Here is a 20512-nt window from a genome sequence, read left to right on the forward strand (position 1 = left end):
AATGGTAAAAAAACCCATATTTACCCAAAAAACCCGTGTTTTTACCACTTTTGCTCCTGTTTCTATTGGTCGCTCTGCATGACCGTTTGTGTTCGAATTTCCGCCAACCTGTTGAATTAGCCCGGGCGACCTCCTCAACAGCAACTGTGCACCTCTACTCGACCTCTGCTCGCCAATTTACAGGTATTTACAGTGTTCTGCCCTCCATACGACTGTCATTGAACTTTAAATTGCTCAGAAGGATAAAGGAACCTAAAAAACTATATTTGCACCGTTCATTTCCATCTGCACGTCCACCATTGTAACTGTGAAGACCAACAAGCACCGGCCGAGCCTTAAAAACTTGTAATTCACTCAAAACCACTGTCACTCTGCGTTTCCCGGCAGATTTCTTAGTGAATACAATTCACCCACTGAAAGAGGACAGTCAGACCTTAGAGAAGCTCTGCTACTAAAAGTAAACAGTATTTCAACTTCTGTTGAGTGAATTCCCCTCTGATATCCAAAATACCAACTGTTTTCACAGAGAATCGCCTTCATTCTGTGTTTCTACCATTTTTAGCTATCTACCTGCAATTCTTGCATTTTGAAGAACTATGGAGACTCCTATTGCTCTAAATATCAAGCCCCTCAATGCTCCTCACCAGGAATTAGCATGGAAGGCCCTGGGAGACATGGATTACCAAATGCTGGACTGGTTCCCTATGGGAACCAAATACAATGTCCAAATGATGAATGAGTTAAGAGCCCAGCACCTGAGTGGGGCAGACATCTTGGGGATTTGGGATTCAAATTTGCCAATCTACAACCTTCCCCAAGTGAATCCCATGCCAGAACTGATCTACAGCTGCCAGGAATGCTATGACCCAAGCCAAAGAGCGGTCATCAGCCCCACAGGCCTAGTCCTGTTCCAGATCACCCCAGAGAGCATAAATCAAATGCTGCACTTCCACACTGCCAAGCAATTGACCCCTCTATATATGCAGAATTTGATAAACAGAGGGAGCAAACTGTCAAATGACCAGATCATCAAAATCAACCAATTGTTTGTGAGACCAGGCTCTGAAACAGTCAGAACCCCTCCTATTGGGTATCAATATCTAAATGAGTTGGGCAGAATGTTGGTGGATTTAATTGGCTATGTCCTAGGATTCAAGGGAATGGAGGATGTGGATGACATCATAATGGCAATGTTATCTATATTCGCTCCTGGTAAGCCTCCAGCTGTGCACTATGATTATGCAACTTACATAGCAGAGAAAATCCATGAGCAGTTCATGAATTTGAGGAGGGAGAGACTTTTCAGGTATACCTCCTATATATACCACTTATTCCTCTTTTACCAGCCAGCTACCTTCTCTGTTCCTTTGAAGCCACTCAATGCCCAAGGAAGTCCAAGATAAGTTGTTTTCTGGACCTCTGTGTTTCATCATACCTCAGTATCACCCTATACATACTGTGAGTTTATTGATTTATTTGTTTATCCAGCCCTAACAGTGTTGCAAGGTGCTCCTCCTCCTAGATTAACCGATGATATGAGGAGAATTCTGCACTTGAACAAGGCCTACAACATTGGCAATTGGTACTTTTACCAGAACCACACAGTCATTAGGATATATGGCTATGAATTGAACCCATTTAGGTTGCCAAGGTATGTCCCCATGAGGCTTTTTGCCTTGGAATATTTCAGGCAGTTCGGGAACTCAGATTACCTTCATTTTCAGAGTAAAAACAAGAAGTCACAATTGAAGGTAAGGAGCGAGCTAGGTCCCTTCCTATATAACAGGAAAGAGGAAGGGTGGAAGGAGGCAGACAGTATCCTGGAGGGCCTCAGATTGCAAACAAGCTTTGAATGGATACCCTATGACCCCAATCATTCTATCTCCCTCAGAAGGATTAGATACAAATTGGGTAGCTATGCACACAAGAGACAACCTGAAATTGAAAAGTATGCCAATGCATCAAATTGGGAAGAGGGTACACTAGTAGAGGAAGTCACTAATGAAGAATTACTTGAGAGAGAGGCTAGGAATGTGCAAAAGGAAGCTGACTTGGAAACTTGTGGACAGGTGCCCCTCTCCTACAGAAAGCAAATTGGAGCAGCTACTACATCTTCAGCAGCACAGCAGCAAACTGCCGAGAAGGCACCGCACACAGCAAGCAAAGACAAAGGGAAGCAGGTGGAACAGCCACCTCCATTGACAGAAGAACAAGTGGATACATTGCTGCAGCAGCAAGAAGAGATGGAACAGCAAGAACTTGGGCAGCAACAAGAAGAAGAACAGTCTAGTGAACAGCAGCCCTTGCAGCAAGAAAAGGTGATTGATCCACCAAGCTCCACTGAGCAGCAGGCTCAAACAGTGGTGCCTCCCAGGGCAGAAACTAATGTTGACACCTCGGTCCTCCAAACACCACAAAAGGAGGACTTGACCAGGAAAAGGGATAGAGAGACCCCCCTGACCTCATCTTTCAATCGGGGAGAGAAAAGACAAAGACTAAATGACTCTCAAGAGGAGGATGTAGCAGTGAGGCAAGCAATGGGCATGGGCCCACCCAGTGGAGAAGTTTCAGCTAGTTCATTTCAGCATGAACATGACAGGACTATAGGAGGAGAGGTCAGCTCCTCCAGTCAACACAGAGAAGGACAGTCAAGTATCAAACAGCAATTCATTGACATCAAGAGGAGGAGCGATCCAATTAAAGTGCAGCTATACAATCACTTGCTGAACCTGGCTCCTACCAACCAGCAGAGACTCATGTCTGCCTTCGATGTAAGAGAAGGCAAAATGATAATGAGCCACCTCATGCCTACAACTTTGCATCCTCAATCCACCTCGGACTATCTAAGAACCAACATGGAGGTTCTTGCCAAAGACATACACCCTATGGATAAGATTGAATTACATAAACAAACTGGTGAAATGGTGTATGCCTCCCTGGCAGATGAGACATTGGAGAACTATAAACTAAAGAGCAGCCTGGACAACACAGCCTCTCAGCTGGAATTAGAAAGAGCATCATCACAAGCCAAGGACAACAGGATCAAGTCCTTGGAAGATGTGATTATAGAAATAGGGCATGATCCTAAAAATGTCAAAGGCATCCAAGAACTCCTGAAGATAAGGGATGCAGACATGGCGGCCCTAAGAAAGAAAGTCAAGCTCCCAGCCACCATCCATCCACAAACAGATGAAGTTTCCCAGCAAAGGCAGGAAAAGGATGCTACAGACCTACTGGTGTCCCTATACAAGGAGCTGGTTAGAATTCAAGACCAGCTAGGACAAACTGAAGCTGCAAAGGCAGCACTAGAAACAACACTGAAGCAAAGAGAAGAGGGCCAACCTTCCCAGCCTCCTCCTGTGATAATTAATCTTGAGGAAGTCCCTCCGACAACTGCTCCTCCTCCTCAGCAAACAGGAACTACAGCACCATCTACAGCAACAACTACACCAACGGAACAGACTCCTAGTCTGGACATGCAGAAGCTGCAAGCTGAGATCCAAGTCCTGGAATCTCAAATGAAAGAGCTTGATGAAGTCAAGAAAACCTTGGCTAAGGTGAATGAAAAGTTTGACAAGAGCAAGCAGAATGAGGCAGCAAAGGAGAGAGAGGTAAAAGCTCTTAAAAAGAGAATAGCTGAACTGGAAAAAGAGCTTGCACTAGAAAAGGTAACAGCAGAACTGAAAGCAGTGCTCTGGGGTAACATTGGGCGGTCCATCACCAATCAATGGCAATATATTGAGACTATGGATGAGCAAATAGTGCTCATCACCAAGGCAAACAGAGAAATACAGAGAGCCAGGGCAAGCCTTGGACACATGCCAGATGCTGCCACCCGAATGATTAATATTTTGAACAACAAAACTAGCTCTCAACTAGCTATCATGGGGATCACTAACAGGACTGAAACAATCTCAGTAGCTAAAAGAGTCCTGACATTGAGAAGCCTAGTTGGAACGCTGGAAAGGAGGACACAGGATATGCAGACAGAGGTCAACAAGTTCCTGGACAGATTCGTAGCATTACAGAACAGAGGCCTCCCAAGCATTTTAAGCAGTGTAGGAAGACTGCTCACCCTAGAAAATTACAACAAAAGGATTGATGCCCATGCAGTAGCACAGATTGCAAAACCGCCCAGTACTTCAGCAGACACAGGGCCAGCATCAGGGCAGAATTTGTATGATAGGGTGGATAACTTGTTTTTTATCATGAATGAAATTGAACATCTGTTTGATACACCACCAAATTTCTTCAAATTCACAGAAGCTGATGAAACTTTGGAGGCAATCTTAAGACACCAATTGCCCACACAGGATGTCTGGAGGAATTTGACACAGACAATTTTGTCAGGCCAGAACCAGTAGCGCTAATTTTCCCAGGTAAATAAGCAGACATGCGCAGGCACAAGTTTGATGAACAATATCTACAAGGAAGAGGCAGAGGCTGAGCCAACTCAGCAGAACCATTGACTCACCACAAGCAGCAGTCACAATCACAGGTGACAAGCCCAAAATACAGCGTACAAGCCATAAAGTCAGGTTTTCCAGCATTTACTCAGAATATTTCAACCGACTTAGCTGTTCCCAAAGGCTAAAATATCTTCTGACAGAACATTAAAACGCCTTTATTCTGTATTCAATGCTGTAATAAATTTTTGGTCATAATATCTTAAGAGTTGGTGAGAATATTAAGTCTGAGATAACTCAGAACTCAGATATTTTTGTAAACCACCGCAAGTATATATTCACCCTTCACAGAAGTTTAAGGGGTTGTTGTAATTTTCCTTTGAGGACTCTCACTTGCTGTAATAGTTTCAGAGAAATAATACAAAGGGAGAATGGAATTTCCAAGGCTTGCTGTACTTTGATGCGTTGTGGTGAATGGTGAATGTTGCAGGATTCCAGAGTGTTTCATGAAACAATAAGTTTTCTCAAATCTCTGTATTACATGTTTTCGAGTCTTTTGTTCTCTTTTACTGTTTGAATGTTTTACACTTAATAGCAAAGTAGAAGAATAGTTCCAGGACTTAATCCATGATTACCCTGAACTCAAACTGAGCTATTATCCATGTTTTCCTCAGATACAGTAACAGAAGTGTAATTCTTAGTTGCTGCACTTTAAAAACTGTATCTTTCGCTGTGATAGACATTCCCAGGGATTCAAGTTTGCCCCTGAGACATCTGTCCTTTTCTCATAACCTGTCTGTTGGAAATACTTAAACAATGAGTGAAAATTCTTGAATGCTTTCACTGTTTGTGTTACCTGTTTCCTGTTATTTAATCAAAATTTGTTCTATTAAGCACTCAAATGGCCCTGTAAGTTCCACCGTTTCATCTCAAAGTTCCAAACACATATAGCCACAGACTCCATTGCCCAATGATACTGACTCTTTGAAAACTACATCACTGAGATCTGAAAGGAGTTCATCAACCAAAACACAAACAAAAAATTGTGCATAATATACTAGCCTAAAATCTTATCATAAACAGATACAAATCATAAAGAGAGAGCCCTCTCTGATCACACTTTGGCTAGAAGCAGTGATCAAAAGATTGGTTAGTGGTTACCCCGGCCGTATTCCCTTGGGAGTCATAGGGAACAACCTGGGTGTTAACACACAAAAAAACACATATCAAAGAACACCTGCATAGATAATATAATAAAACATGTTGATTATGAAGATCAAGGAGCTCATAAAATAAACCATTAGAGATAGTTCATTGAGAAAAATAAACTTGATTGTATTAACTTTATGAATAAAAGAACCTTACAACCTTAAATTGCCTTGATGTTGCATAAGATCTTTCCAGGGTCCAGCAAGAATCTCCTCTACTTTTTCAAGCCTCACTCACTTCCCAAATGAAATGAAAGGTATGTGATCTCTCCTCTCACAAGCTCAAAAAGGAAGTCTATATTCCAGCAGCATCTACCCTCAAGAATCTTCAGCTTTCAACCTCCCCTACAACCAGCCCAATGCCTTAATTTATAGCACAAAGGAAGGCAGTTGCAGGTCCTCCATTGAAGGGATAAGTCCCTCCTTCAATGGGATAAGCACCTCATATCATGGAGTTAGCTCCCTTAGTTATGGAATGGATGAACCAAGGTGGAGCGAACTTGCCAGCGTAATAATCCTTCTAGAAGCATCCAGAAGTGACCCAAGGTGAGTTTTTAAGAGTGAACTCACACCTTTTTAACTTTTACATGGGTTCGCACCCACCACTTTACAGACAGAGTGGTCAGGTTCGTAGATCATGTGACCATTGGGTGCATACCGCAGGCAATGCTAGTAGAAAGTGCGAAACCAGGATTAGAGACATTTTTAAGGTCTTTCTCCCATTTTTAAGACTTGACATGAAGCGCTGAGGTTTAAGACTTGTAAAGGAGGTATGTATGAGTGGTGACGGACTCACACAAACTGCAGAAAGTCATGGTGACAATTTTTTGTGTAACAGATTGCCCCCTAAAGTGTGAAGTATGTAATAGATGAGGATAGTTTTTTATCATCTAAGAAGAGTGGAGGACTTTATCATTTCAAGGATCTTCTTGTGGATACCCTAGTCAGAACCTATAAAAAACATTCAACACAAAATATATATATGTAAAATATCATCGCTGAGGTAGGCATTCCCATACTCAGATCAAAACTGACTAAGAACTATAAAAACTGTTCCGATACATGAATGATTTTGTAATACATCACAAGTAGAAACATATGGACATAGTATGGACGCAGCCATCTATTTATGAATAGTCCACTATATAATGATAACAAAATTCCTCGCAGCTTGGATGGTGGAAACTAGATCCAGGGTTTTCATTTCTGCTTCCCGAACTAGTACAATTCTATCCATGTGAATGAATGCGTCGAAGTTGAACATGGTAGAAACCGCTTGATTACCAGTCAATGATGTAAACTATTAACAAGTGTGAGAGAAACCACCAGTAATGTCAATGGCTCTCAAAGTACTCAGTACAGTCCGTGAAATGCGAATGAATGAGTCGATGTCGAACATGTCACGAGATCCTTTGATCGAAGGTCAATGATGCAACCTGTCGTCAAAGGCGAGAAACCTGCCATTGAGGCATGCAGATTCCAAGGTACTGACGATGTCTAGATCATCTTTCTAGATAATGAGATGAAGTCGATAGAAAGCGATCCGTCGTAGGCAAGCCCACAACACGAAATCATAGATCAAGTTTGAAGAAATATATTTGGCAAGGAATAACTCAGGGATGGTCAAAGATAGATGAAAAATAGTTTGCAGATGAATGGTTTATTTGCACAGACCTCTTGAACACATAATGACATTGTAGATGGTTTGGTTACAATTGACCCAAAGCTAATACCCAGAAACTGGCTGAAGACTTTCAATGTGGCTTGATTAACTGTTAGGTAAAGGATTTCCCAACCCAGGTGAATAAAAGTGTCGTGTTCAAGAGTGATGGAAAGCTTTTTGAAACACAAAGTACAATAATCAGGTTCATTTTTCTTTCTTTTCCACCACCATTTCTGGCAAGTACCTCTTTATTTTTGACAAGCTTGAGGAGGATAACATTTTCTTGGTTATAAGCTCATCCTTCGGATGAGTCCAACTTAGTTTAGATTCGAACCCTAAGAAGGAGTGGTCCGTTCCTGTTTGTAATTGAACAGGTCCTTTACTGTGAAATTTTAACGAGTCCAGTATAGGAGAAACTCGGTGTTTTTCAATTTTAGGGAGTCAGAAGAAAAACTTAAGAAAACTCCATGGTTGTCCTTTTTCATAAATTTGTGTCTCGCAAGCCCGAAAAAGTATAAAATAATACTTGAGAGAACCTCTTGACAATTATGATCAAGGAGTACTTTTCGTAATTAGTGGTCCTGATCCGAAAAAGTAAGAAAGCGATCAAAGACACGTCATTTTATTACCAATATCGAACTTGAAACAACAAAAGTCCGGCAATCTTTTCGTGTTTATACGGTCAGAAAAGAGCTTTAAGTGGACCATCTTTTTAATTCCATTTTAACGAGTTTAAAAAGAGAAAACTCGGCAATCTTTTCATATTTTATGAGTCAAAAAAGAGCATAAAGAGGGCTGAAAATGTTTTTTGTTGAAAATGACCAATTATCCCTGAACATCCTATTTTCTGCACAAAAACTCAAATGATTACTCATATCTGTTTAAAATAAGTGAAATGCATTGAAAAATTACCTTTTTTAAGTGGAAAATAAACAAATTGGGAATTTATTTATTCAAAAAACCTATAAAAAGGGCTTTCGTAAATTCATTTTCACCGTTTGACTTCAGAGTGGTAAAAAGAGCTTTTGGGTAAGAAACTTCCTGTGGAGATTATGGAAAATCCGACCGTTGGAAACGAAAACCGCGAGCTCTAGGTAATCCACAACAACTTACTCTTGCATTTCATCCATTTGAAATTTTGTTTTAGGCTTTAGAAATTGATTTTTAGGAGGAAATTTGGGCAAAAAATCACCCGCGGTGGTTGCGCAGGTGCGCCATGTGGCCCCTGCGCACCACGATTTTTTCGTTCACAAGGAAAAGTCGGGGTGCCACACCTGTTCTTAAGGGGAAGTGCGCAACTACGCACTGTCTCTAAAAGAATGGGTGTGAACCCCGTGGAACATGATTTTAAAACCCTAATTTCTTCATTTTTGCCCCACAAACTTCAAAATGAAATGTTCTAAACCACCTATTTTGCAATGTAGGTACACAAGATGCTTGATTGGCAGGAAAGAGAGCACGAGGATGTGGACCAAGCCGCATTACTCCATCCGCCTTCATTATAGGCATTGAGAGCATGCAGACTCTTTAAATTCTGGGCCATACCCGACATGAGGGCACAGGTAGACTTTCTGCAATGGCTGGTGAACAGGTGGAGCATTCAGGACCAGTGTTTCATTCTTGGTGGCAACTGGCTTGAAATCGAGCTGGAAGACATATACTTTTTGACTGGCTTGCCCAAGAGAGGCGAGAGATTATCTCTGTTCGGATCTAGGCCAGGTGGCCAATCTGTCGCTAGTCTCTGACTAGAGTTTTGCAATGTCCAAACTACGGACAAAAGGATAGATGTTAAAACCATCTCTCATCTTTAACTGAAAGTGATCGCATTTACTGTTACCAGACTCTGCGGGAGTGTAGCATTACATTTAGCTATCGGGTCCCAAATGCGCATGGCGGTAGACTGTTATCGAGGCACCATCTTCAACCGGTGTGAAGCTGTGTTGGCCAATGTGAAAGGCCAACTGACTAGAGCAAAGCAAGGGTAGCTAAAGACCTTTGGTTATGGTTATTTAGTTGTGAGCTTTGGCCTAGAGAGGGTTCCAATGCTGATCCCATAGCATCTTACTGTTGAGGACGGACTTCCTCGCGAGCCTAGGATTATGCGTTGGGTTGCAGTGATGGCCCGTCATCCCGAGGAGGGTTCTGAGGTTGTTCGCTTTCTTCCAAAGTATTTTCGTTGGTTGGAGAACCAAATTTTCATCATTCAGAATTTTCCATACACTGGGATGGATTATCTTGGTGATCCCGACATGGCTCTTCCACCAGGAGAGTAATGGGATGATACAGGTAAAAAAAAAATTCAACATTTTTGAGATTTTAATTAATTTTTTTGTTTGTTTTTAAATCGTCCCAAAACTAATAGTAAAAAGTGTTTTAAAATGCAGATGTGGGTCCATGGTGACCAGCCACTCTCCAGCCTTATAAGAGAAGACAACCAGTTGTTGCAACACCGGCCCCATAGGACCAATCAGCAGAGACCTTGGCCGAATTGGAGAGTCATCTAGAGTGCTTGACAGCAGATATTCCAGACATCGGCATAGATGACATTCCTCTTAGGCTACAACGCTATGTGATTGGGGTCCTAGGACCTTTTAGGAGGTTCCTTTGCAGGGTGGCCCGAGTAGTGGTGTCTTATCGTGATCATCACCAGTGATAGGATGATCACTTTGTAGACCCATTTTTTTACTTTTTGGACTTTCAATTTTACCGATCATAAGGTGTATTTCAACCTATGATCGAGGACGATGTATATTTGACACACTCCTATGTTATGCTATATCACTATTACTTGTTATCTTGCAAAACATGTTATGGAATGTTTTTAAATTTACTATTTGATTTAATGCAAATGTCTATTTAACATTCGAGAATCAAGTGCATTTGCTAATGTATTCAAATATCTTGGAATATGCTGATATTCAATGTAATCAAACTCACGTTCCAAGAGACTCACTCTCAAAAACAATCTTTATAACATTGGATTTCTAATGGAATAAACTCTATTAAGCTATAATACAACAAGTTCAGAATCTAGTCTAACAATCAAACTTCGAATTCCAAATGAAATGGATTCAGATAATAACTCAATCACTGGACTGTATTCTGCAATGTTGTTTGTTGTTTGACCGAGGCTTACCCCATGCATAGATACTAACTCGTCAGAGGGCGAATAGATAACCCAAGCTGCGGAAGAAATGTTCCATGTACTACAACAAGAGCCATCAGCAAAACCGATGTATGTTTGGAGAGGCATCAGCATCTGCAATATCAATAGTAAAATCAAGATAAGCAGGAATAGTGATGAAAACACTCTTTAAACTAAGCACGCATTCCTAGTCTAAAAACACATCAAACTTAGAAAGAAAAAACTATTCTAAAAATCTCCACACTAATCTTTTAAGCATAATATCGCTTTAGATAAAGCCCATTCCTAGGTTTACCTAAAGAGACACTGTCAAAATCTTCTAATTCATAGGCCCCTTTTGCCAGCTTTTGCTTAAAAATATATGGACCATGCCACATGGGTACAAATTTGCCAGCCCCTAGCTTATCGTTTGCTTGATCGTAAAGTAAGACTAGGTCTCCTTCCAAAAAATTGCAGGGTGTAACATTCCAATCATACTGAGCTTTAATTCTTTTGGCATGAGTTTCGATAGCTATTGCAACATCACGCCGATTCTCATCTAATTGAGCTAAGTATAATAAACACTTTTCTTCTTTGGAAGTAGCTGGTAATAATTGTACGACACTTTGTAATTACGTGATTTCGCATTCAATGGGTAGTACTGCCTCTAAACCGTAAACCAATTGCAAGGGAGTAAAACCTGTTGATGTTTTAACTGAGGTTCGATATGCCCAAAGCGCTGAAAATAACATGTTATGCCAATTCGACCTGTGAATCCAAATGATTCACCGGATCATGGTGACTAGAACTTTGTTGATTGCTTCAACCAGACCATTTGCCTATGGGTAATATGGAGTGGAACTATCGTGACGCAGGCCAAGCTGATCTATAAGTTCATTCATCATGACGTTTCGAAAACGATGCCCATGATTAGTGATAATCGATTGTGAAACACCGAATCTAGCTATTATATGATTGAAAACGAAAATCGCAGCAGTGTTGCCGTCTGTCGCAAATGTAGGCATTGCCTCAGCCCACTTGATAAAATAATCTACCGCAAGGATGATGTACACATGCCCCCCAGCCGAGTGAGGGTTATATGTAATGAAATCGATACCCCATTTTTCAAATGGACCAACGGCAATGATAGGGTGGAGAGGAGAAGGAGGAGCGTGCATATTACGATAAACATTTTGGCAATTATGGCATTTCCAGATTGCAGTAATACAATCTTTAAACAAAGACGGCCAGAAATAGCTAGCACACAATATCTTTTGGGTTGTGGCATACCCAGACATATGACCGCCACACGCTCCAAAGTGATAGTCATTAAGAACCTTTTCAGCTTCTTCATGAGTTTGACAATGGCGGAAAAATATAATCTACCCCACGACGATAAAGAGTATCTCCAATAATAGTGTATGGTTGGGACTGGAAATGTATTTTCTGGCGCTGAGATCGTGAGATTTCAGGCCGAAAAGATTGGGTCTGGAGATAGACAATGATATCTCCATACCATGGATCAAGAGTGCTGATAAGAAACAAGGATTCGTTCGCAATGGGCTCTTCCGCCACAGTCCGTATCAGCACGCGGGAAGTCACACATAAGTTCCGCAAAAACCAAAGATTTCTTTGACTTGGCTTTTTCAAATTCCAAGTCAAATTCCTGTAGGATGACAATCCATTTGGAATACTTGCCCCCCAGCAATTGTTTAGTCAAAATGTATTGCATAGGGTTACAGTCAGAAATGACCGTGGTTTTGCGTAACAAAATGTAATGACGAAATCGTTGAACAGCTTGAACTGCTGCCAAGGCCAGTTTCTCCACATGTGAATATTTTAACTCAGTGGGAGTAAGAGTGCGACTAAGATAATATATCACATGTTCACTTTCGATTTCATCCTCTTGGACTAAGACCATTCCGATGGTGGAATGAGCGGCGGCGAGGTACAATAAGTAATCCTGGTTGTAATTGGGAGGATGCAGTAACAGCACATGGGTCAACACGTGTTTGAGTGCATCAAAATATTTCTAAGCTATCTCATCCAAAAAGAATGGATTGTTCTGTTTCAACAACCTGGTAAAACCTTTTGTAACTTCGGCGTAGTTAGGAATGAAATGACGTAAAAAGCTTGCTTTCCCTTGCAAACTCTGGAGTAGGTGAAGAGTCAAAGGAGGTGGTAATTTAACGATGGCTTCGACGTTAGAAGGATCGATACAACAAACCCTAGTAATCGACCTGTCTCTATACAGAAAACACATTTGTGCGGATTAAGCCGAATTCGATAATGCCTACATCTCATGAAGATGGCTCGTAAATGAGTGAGATGGTCGGCTCTACGTAAAGAATGGGCAGGTAAATCATCGAGATAAGGCTGCACAATGTGCTTGATGTCATGAAACACATAAGACATAGCCCTCTAAAAAGTTGCTCCGACGTTCTTCAATCCAAAAGGTAACTTGAAATAAGCAAATGTCCCGCATGGATAGATGAAAGTCGTTTTTGGTTGATCGGTAGGTAGAATGTTAATTTGATTGTAACCAGAAAAACCATCCATAAAGGAGAACATTTCACTGCCGGCACAATCGTCGATAATTTGATCGATATAGGGCGTTGGATAATTGTCCTTGGGACAAGCACGGTTAATATCCCTATAATCGATACATATTCTTATTGTCCCTTGCTTTTTAGTCACAGGAACAATATTCGATACCCAATCCGTTAAAGGAATTGGATAAATGAAACCTGCTTTAAGTAATTTCTCAACTTCTGCTTTGATGGCAGCAGCTTTTCGTGGGTGTATCTGACGCAAACGTTGCCGGACGGGTTTAGCATTCGGGTAAGTTTTGATTTCATGAACAACAATTGACGAATTGATTTCTGGCATTTCCTCATGTGACCAAGCAAACACATCATGAAATTCTTGAAATAGGGCTTTATATGTTTGGAATTCATCGTCTGTACAAGAAGCACCTATATGAATGTTTTCAACAATTCCAGGTTTGACTGAAATGTCAATAGGAACCGTGCGAGAAATATTTGCTAAATTTTGCTCAGAATCAGGATGTTTCAATGGATTTTGTGGTTCTTTGACATGCTCAGCGGTAAAAATGGATGAAAAATCATTCTCAAAATGATCAATCTCAGGTAAAAACGAAGATCTATGATGAAGATCTTCCCATGGTAAATCATCAACTGACAAGAGTTCTCGAATCTGCTCATCGGTATAAACAGGATCGGAAAAAGTTGTTGAATCTGAGATTGATATTGAAAATGAGTCTCCATGGATCCCATTCATTGGATCTAGATTGGTTGAACTAGCGTCGGAACACGACTGTACAGCCTGATAAGCAACCTCAAAGGGACTCAAAGGCATGACTTCACCAAAAGAGTCCACCTCGGAATCGGATGGAATGATCCAAGGATCGTCAAGAAGAATGGATTTTGACGAAATCGTTTGAATAGTCGTGAAAGGAGACGGTACATTGGGAGGAGGGAAAGAAAAAGTTCCTAGTAAACCAGAATCTTTAACTAAACCTACCCCAACATCCTTATAAGGGATAGTCGTTTTACTGACGTTTTGGATACTCTAAGAAGAGGATGGGTCGGACGAAAAGTAAGTTAATTGATCTATTGTAAGACCAGCTACGACCCAAAAGAAGGTTGTAATCCAGAGGGGCATCAACCACCTCCACATCTAGATTAACAGTTTTTCCTTCAACCCCTATAGGTAAGTCCTGCAAAATGCCATAAGGATGAAACCCTCAGCCATCAAAGGCTTTTAGAATCGTCAGGGATTGATTAAGTGTAGGAGAACCAAGGGCTTTCCAACACTGTATCGACATAATACACGTTGACGCTCCCTCATCAATCACAGTCCTAAAGCAAGGTCTGTTTTTTACTAACACTGGAATCTGGAAAGCCATTTGATGAGGTAAACGAGGTGTACTATTTTCTAAATCGAAGACTATGAGATTTGAATCCTGAAGATCAACAGCTCCTATAGCTGACAATAGCAATTTACGCTGTGCTGGACATGATTGTAGCACCTCCAAAGCCAACATTGTTGAAGGTGAAACAATGAAATCTTCAACAATGTTATAGTTCTGAGCAGCTCTCGCATGTGGATTGAAAGCTGACTTTCGAAGTATACCTTTTGCAGGCGGTTTGATTACTAAGTCAGGATTAGGTTTCTCGATCTGTAGTGGATCGGAACCAGACGGAGCTGAGGTTGATGGGTTGGAATTGGAAGATTCCGCTTCCTTCCCACCAATAGAACTCTTACTTCCATAATCTTGTGATCGCGTCACAATCCTAACATGGGACATCATCATTATGGGCTCTTCCGAGGCATTTGAGGAAGAACCTATCATCTTACTGTCTTGACTAGGAAAAGGATCCTTCAAAACAGCAGGCGTTTGAGAACCTTTGACGATTTTCGCAACCTCAGCACGATGTGGACAATCTCTTGTAAAATGCTCCTCATCGCAGATGAGACAAGGATAGAGAGGTTTACGTTTCTTGTCAGTAGATTTGGATTTATCTGATTTCCCTTTCGAGTTTTGCTTATTCTTCTTCTTGCCTTTCTTCTTACCGCCAGATTTTGATTTGGCCATAGATGATTCTACGACATGAACATCGACAGGAATTTCGGCTGAAGACTCTCCCGTAGGGGAATCTGGTAAAGTTATAATGGGAGAAGAATTCTTGGAAGATTTCTTCTTACTTTTGGTGTTAACAGTACCAATCATACCGTCAGCGGCATGAGACCCTGAGGGAGGTGCAGTTATTTGATTTTGTTTCGGGAGATCGGGGATTTTCTCGTGTAAAGTACCTGACTGCGTGTAAACTAGGTCAAGGTACTGAGCTTGAGCAATTACTTGCTCTTCAGTAACTACTCCTGCCTTAGCGACATCTTCAGTTATTTTAGGTAATAATGATTTTACAAACCATTCTGCCAAAATTTGGTCCGGGATAAAAACTTTCACTAAACGACGTCGACATCACCATTCATGAATATGGTCTGAAATATATGTGGACGTCGACTGTTTTAATGAAGTTAAAAATTCTGTTCCATTATCATATCGAACTAGCAGCTGAAAATGTGTAAGGAAGGAACTGACTAAAGTTGTAAAAAGAGCCTCACGGAAACTAAATGTACCACTTGGTTGCAAGGCCAATCAAAGTGCATTGAAAAAGGCGAAGACGAATTGAATCATCTGTAATGGAATTCGATTCACACCAGAGATGGTAAGTCATCACATGATTGGACGGATCTTCTCCTGACTTCCCCTCAAACTTTGGTATATCACTGGGCAACTTATTCAGCATTGGCTGCCAAAACGGAAGATAATTAATGGGATCGTTTGTTAGGCACGACAAGTCAGGTAAATCCAAAGTAGCTATAAATGGTAACTGATGGTTTGTATCCCGAAAACTTGGGGTCATATGACCCGCCCCAGGAGGAGGATATTCGGGATAACTCGGAATCGGATTTGCATTCGGGATATTATATCCTCCTAGAAAACCAGGATTAACCAGACCATACTGGGGTTGTTGAGGTTGTTGAGGTTGTTGATAAGTATACTCAGGGTACGGTTTATATTGATAAACTGGGGTTTGCACAGCAGGACCGTGTTGGTACTGTCCCTGGTACGGTTGATAAGTAAATTGAGGTTGACTTGTGACAACTGTACTAGGCCCAGGTTGTCCTACAAGCATCTGAACCAAAGTCTGAATTGTAGCTCCAGACTGAGGTCCAGATGCTTCAGGAGTTGATGCAGGGACAGTAGAAACCGAAGCTGTTGATACTCCAGAAGAAGGTGGGGTAGATTGACCAGATGTTGCAGTAGTTGCAACAATCTTTTGAGGCGGAGTATGAGGTGTACTAGGCCCAGGCTATGAAGCTACCCCATGTGCAGAAGTTTGAATAGTAGACTGGACAGGTTGCTGGGTTGAACCAGAAACCAAAGGTTGTCCAAGTTGAGATGACATCTACACATTAGGTTGCAAGATCTGTTGAGATTGTGATGGATCCCACACATTCATTCTAGGGTATGGACCCATAACAGGTTGAGCGTATTGAGGACCATAACCGAGTTGAGGATAGGGTTGATAATTATATGGTACATTTCCCATTCCTTGAACAAATGATTGACCTGAAGGTGGTTGGAAACCTTGAGGTTGGTGTTGTCCTTGAGGTTGGTACTGACCTTGCGGTTGGCACTGACCTTGAGGCTGGTACTGACCTAGAGGCACATATTGAAACTGAGGTTGACTTTAAGGTACATATTGATACTAGGGTTTACTTGGAGAAATGTACTGCCCCGTGGGGATGTACTGTCCTTGAGGTTGCCCCCCAGGCAGAAATGCACTACCTTGGGGTTGCCCCCCAGACTGTATTTGAGTACCTTGCGGCTGCCCCCTAGGTAGTAATGAACTACCTTGAGGTTGCGGGTTAGGAGTAGTACCAGACATCATAAGAATCTCTTCTACACTCAACAGTTTATTTCCATTATTACAAGTTAATAACCCATGTTTAACAGGTTGAGGAGATGCTCCTGAAAAAGTGCCAGTAAGTGACTGATACCCAGACATAATAGAAGGACCGCCATACAAAAATGTTTCTGGAGATTGAGAAAACATGGATGACTATCTCGACATATTCAAAGGTGGATAATAACCTCTAGGTGTTGGATGATAAGAAACTTGAGGTGGTAAAAAAATGAGTCTCGGGTTTTCCAAAAAATTGGTCAATGAAAGATACCAAGCGTCACTCCTACGCGGACTGTAAAAGATCGATTCACGCTCCCTAAGTTCTATGGTTGGTTGAGTTTCAGGGATAGATATACCTTCTTCCGGAGTAACAAGTTCTTCAATAGAAATTAGTCCAGAAGGAAGATTTTGGGTAATGATTCTTTCTACCCTGGGTGAACCAGGACCACTAGAAGTTGGAGAGGCAAATCTTGATGATGGAGTAGCAGTAGGTTCAGTTTTAGGTTCAGATATTTCAGGTTCCTCAGCTAAATCACTAGTAGATGAAAAACTACCAGTAACTTCGGAAAATGAAATAGATTGTGGATTATAATCTACTACTATAGCTTGATAATCAGGATGCACAACTAAAGAAGATTCTCCTTCTTCTGGTGACCCAACTCTACTTTCACTAGGAGTTACAAGAGCTCGTAGCCCTTCAAGTTGGCTTGGTGAAAACTCAGGAGGTTGGCCCCGAAGTCTACGGGATTGTCTCGGTCATTCAGCCATGATTAAAAATTTTAATTACTTCACACCCAAACAAAGAAAAATCTCAATGAAAACCACCTAGAGTCTCTAAAGAACCAAAAAAATTGAATCACACACCTAAAGAATCTAGGAGTTCAAACCACACACAAACTATAACTTTCCATACCGAAAACACTAGTTGGTGATGAAATCCAACTTCGCAGAATTCAATACAGAAATGGTGGTTGGAACAGTTACCCCGGAAACCTACTTAATGAATAGACTGGCACAAGTTTCTCCACTAAACCGTCTCGAGTGAAGAGAACCCCCTAGAAAATCCAAGTGAGTCTAACCGACGTCTGCTCCAGGTACAGTGGGATCTTCCCTCCACCGTCACCTTAGGAAGGAATCCTATAGAATATGATCACTATGGTCACCAACGGAAACAAATATACCTGGGGGAATAGTCTACGATCTGATACGCACGTAAGGGCAGAGTAACAAGCTAAATCCCCTTGAAGGCTCCTTGACATAATCCAAGGTTTACCAACAAGTGACCCCAGGCTCCTCGACAATGGTCAATCCGAGGTTTACCGTTTTTAATACGTGAATATCTTTTATCGTTCCCAATGAGGAAGGATTGATTCCCACACTGGTTCAGATATGATCTCGTGCTTCTCCTTTAAGAGGAGCTTTTCCAGAGCATAGATGTAGCAATTGGAATTTCTGCTTACCGCAAGATCAACTACTTGCTTGTTTAAACTATCTTGCAGAGTTAAGTACTCCCTACTCCAAGATACTAGCCTAAGCTATGTTGGTGAAAAGAGCCCTAGAAAATAAAAAGATTGCTAGATGGATTTTAATTAAGCATTAATTTTATTGGTTGTTTCTTAAGTCAATGGGTGCGGAGATGAAACTTTATGGTGTGAAGACTCGACCTCAAAACACTAAAAATGCACCTAAGATGATAAACAACTCCTTTTCTTTTCAATGAATTTCTAGCTAAGGAAGAGTTGAAAATGCAATGCGTTGAAAATCAAATCTTTCTCTTAACATACAACTGAAAAGAAAAACTTTTTGTCTTTTTCAAAGAACTTCAAAAAACGAGACTACTTATCACGCTCACGGAAAATCCCTTTTCTTTTCAACAATCAAAAACTACAAAAACAAACAATTCTTTCAAGAGAGCTTCTAAGATTTCTAGAAAAACTCTAAAAACTATTGAAAACAAATTTTTCAACAAGCTTCTATAATTTCTATGAAATACTCAAAACTATAATCTAATCTTGAGATCTAAATTAAAATGGGTTGAAAAGAAACTTGAAATGTTTTTGAGGATGCTTGACTTAGTTTTTCAGCTAACTAAGGATCAATTTGTTCAGATCAACAAACTAATCAAAAACACCCAATTATGTTTTAATAAAAAATGAAATTCGAAACTTTCAATCAAGGTTTTGCAAAAGAGAAAAATGGGATCTAGCTCTCTTCAAGGATAGATTTCATTAATCAGTCAGACTCAGCAAGAAGACCAGAGATACCAGGGTGATCTAAGGCTCTAAGGCTTCAAATCTCTGAGCCACTACAAAGACCAAGCAAAAAATCGATCCAAACAAGCAAAACTCTTCGAAAATCACTAAAAATAACAATGCCAATGGAAACTAAGTCACAAGGACCTTTTCACAAGACAGGTGCAGATCTGGGCATAAAACTAACAGCTATGAACAAGAACAAACCTAACTGGGCGGAAGGATCTTAGGTTTTTCAAATTTTTAACAGGGTCCGCAGGCTACCTGTAGAAACAGGTGCGGTACCGCTCTGTGTCTAACTGCGACAGTGCGGACAGGTCCGCACTATACAAAACTCAGAACGTGCGGTCCTCAACCAAAATTCGAAAAAAGAAAAAATCAACAAAGGATCTAACAAATACCCAATCCCACACACATCAAGCAAAAATCAGAAACCAAAACTCAAGTTTCTCAAGTCAAAGACAAAGGCAAATTAAACAAAAACTAGTCCCCAGCAGAGTCACCAATTTGTTGGCCGGATAAATCATTCTTGCGAACAAGATCGATCTCCCTAGTATCAAATGGTATCTAGCAATAAGCAGCACAAGCAAATCTACTTTTCTCTAAACATGTTTCAATTCATAAATGAAAACTACAAGGTGTAATAGACCCTACCTCGGTCCAACGCTTGTTTGTGGCAGCTTGGTTCCAAGAGCTTCAAGAAATTCCTTTTCAATAACCTGCATACATTAACAAACACATATCAAAGAACACCTGCATAGATAATATAATAAAACATGTTCATTATGAAGATCAAGGAGCTCATAAAATAAACCATTAGAGGCAGTTCATTGAGAAAAATAAACTTGATTATATTAACTTTATGAATAAAAGAACCTTACAACCTTTGCCTTGATGTTGCACAAGCTCTTTCCAAGGTCCAGCAAGAATCTCCTCTATTTTGACAAGCCTCACTCACTTCCCAAATGAAATGAAAGGTATGTGATCTCTCCTCTCACAAGCTCAAAAAGGAAGTCTATATTCCAGTAGCATCTACCCTCAAGAATCTTCAGCATTCAACCTCCCCTACAACCAGCCCAATGCCTTAATTTATAGCACAAAGGAAGGCAGTTGTAGGTCCTCCATTGAAGGGATAAGTCCCTCCTTCAATGGCATAAGCACCTCATATCATGGAGTTAGCTCCCTTAGTTATGGAATGGATGAACCAAGGTGGAGCGAACTTGCCAGCGTAATATTCCTTCTAGAAGCATCAGGAAGTGACCCAAGGTGAGTTTTTAAGAGTGAACTCACGCCTTTTTAACTTTTATAGGGGTTCGCACCCATCACTTTATAGACAAAGTAGGCAGGTTCATAGATCATGTG

Source organism: Pinus tabuliformis, chromosome 2_1 (genome assembly GCF_031772625.1).
Source record: "Pinus tabuliformis cultivar Carrire ecotype Pingquan chromosome 2_1, CPIR1, whole genome shotgun sequence".
NCBI classification, from domain to species: domain Eukaryota; kingdom Viridiplantae; phylum Streptophyta; class Pinopsida; order Pinales; family Pinaceae; genus Pinus; species Pinus tabuliformis.